The sequence below is a fragment of the Anopheles arabiensis genome (genome assembly GCF_016920715.1).
Source record: "Anopheles arabiensis isolate DONGOLA chromosome X unlocalized genomic scaffold, AaraD3 X_pericentromeric_contig0003, whole genome shotgun sequence".
In the NCBI taxonomy this organism is placed as follows: Eukaryota; Metazoa; Arthropoda; class Insecta; order Diptera; family Culicidae; genus Anopheles; species Anopheles arabiensis.
The window spans coordinates 252,501-255,000 of record NW_024412081.1 but is presented as its reverse complement, the minus strand read 5'-3'; positions in this window follow the sequence as shown (position 1 = coordinate 255,000).

Below are 2,500 nucleotides of genomic sequence, written 5' to 3'. Positions count from 1 at the left end.
GCACATACCTAGGGAATGTACTCTACGTACTTGGACTTTTGTCCAAGAATGGTGTCCGCGACGGTCGGGCACTGCGACGCAATAACCAAATCCTAGGATTGTAACTTTAGTGTGCACAAACATAAACATTAACGCGTTCGCTCGGGCTGCGCCGTCCGTGTTGAACACAAATGTGGGTGATTATATGCGTGGAGGGACAAAACATACGAGGAGGAGACAGTTTTCTGCACGATGTGCACAGAGCTCATTTCGTCGTCCCGGGCGAATGGAAAAACACAAACATCGCGAGTATCGTTCTAGGTTTCTGTCTATAAAAGGGCAGGCCAAAAGGTGACCGGTTGAGATAAGCATTTTAAGCATACAAACACTTTATTGGAACTTTTGATACAAAAACAAGGTACGTACATGTAGGTTGTACCAACATGGACATCTATGAACGCGTACGCTCGGGCTGCGCCCTCCGTCTTGTACTTTCCTGATCGGTACACAGTTTTGGTGCACTGCTATTCCGACCGGCAACTTGTACCAACATATACATCCATGAACGCGTACGTAGTGTACTTTCCCTGATCGGTACACACTGTTGGTGCACGGCATAAGAAAAGAGCTAAAATGGTCAAACTCAATCCATTTCAACAATAGATAGTCGATAGTAGCTGTGCCGATGAAGTAGGGCACGATGCAAGTTAATGTTGTTTAATGAATAACATGTCCGCCATACATTTCAGTACAAAATTGCTCGGTCAGACCTACAAAGTGCTATATCTCGAATACGAGGCGTCGGACTGGGGGTTGTAGAACAATTTTAAGTTCGTCTAATGATTCTACATCCGATTCTGGATAGCGGTTTTTGACCACTTTTCAATATTTTGTGACACCCCGAACCTAGGGGCAGCTCCTAGCTTTTTCAAAAATGTGCACCGAACGGGCCGGAGAGCTCGTGTGGCTCAAAACATGTTTTTCGCTAAAACACCTCAAAACGTGTAAGGAACGCACCCTAGATGATGAAAAGTGCAATCAGAATGTCAATCGACAACTTTGTTGGGGTACGGCCAGTAGCTTAGGCGCGCCAACAGCGCTTTCCTTTCGGGTTCCCATTTTTGCCCTCCTGGGATTATGATCATTTGTTCATTGCCTACTATAGGGAGGGTACCTTGCTACGAGGTCAAACATGAAGATTGCACCAAATCGTAGTTTTTACCTCTATTTAGTCGTAGGAGCATGGTTTGCAGTGGCAGTGGGTCATTAAGCCCCCGTTTGGGTCATACGTCCCTCCGCGATAAAAATCGTCGTATGCCTATAGTCCGAACTAATGAAGCAAAAGTGGTGTCTGGTGGGTTCTGCCGATGATTATAACCTATGATTTTGAGCTTCCACCCTATCAAAACGTTCCCTGGAGCAGTACATCACGGGTCTACGGACCCAAAGACTTCGTCGTGATGGTTTCAAGTAAAAGTTGTAACAGCTAAGGGTTTAGAATACGCGTATATTAACCATTGCTTGAAACTAAGCTTCGTTGTCTTTAAACTCTGCAAGACCAATCGAACTTCTTAGGGAAACCCGAAGGATTCACGCTAAGCTCGATGAGCTATTATGGGTTGTGGTGCATGATCTGGTGTTCCTTGGATCTAATCCAATGAATAAATTTATGAGGGTATATATGGTGCAGGGCACAAAGCGTGATGAAACCGGGTCTCCCTACCAAATGTGGCATATTTTTTCCCTGAGAGCGAAGCTCAGACCCACGTAGGGGAGAGCGAAGTGGAACTTAAATGTTCTATGCAGCAAATGTTCGCCATGCGGATAAACAAGTTGGAATAGTTCAATGTAGTGTAATGCAAACACGAATCGCAATAACGATACGGGACCCAGAAGCAATTCTGCGGATCCCTCGGGGAGTGGTGAGTTGATATAAATTAGAGGTGAAAGTCCAAGTTGTTCAAGCTCCGGCTCGGCAGCCGATACGAGGTTCCTGTTGGGCTTTGTACATCGCGCAGAGGCGCCGTTCGGTTCTAGCAATGATTCCCGCCACCATGTTCCATGCGTGCAGAGATCCGTTAGAGCTCGTTCAATGTGTCCCGCCGTGATTACGAAAAAGTCCAACAGTTGACCAAGTTGGGGTGCGTCAAGTAAACGCGCAGAGATGCCGTTCGGTTTAGAGCAATGTCTCCCGTATCACGTTGGAGTTCTTCCACTAGTGCAGAGATCGCTGAACCGTTCAATGTGTCCCGTCGTGGTGTGCTTGTACCGAACACTTAGGATACACCATGCTTTGTTGGTTTGGGATAGGAGTGGTCGCGCAACTGCCTCCACGCCGCAAAGTGCCAGTTCGGATTGAAGGTCAACTTTAGCCGTTCAATGCATCAGTCGGTGGGTGTTCAGATGGCATCACAACTTCCCCTAGGTGCTTAAGTTGGTTGGGTTGTAAAACATGTGCACATGCGCAGAGTATCGTGCGTACTAGCAAAGTCTCCCGTCACGGTGGTTATGAATGAGTTCC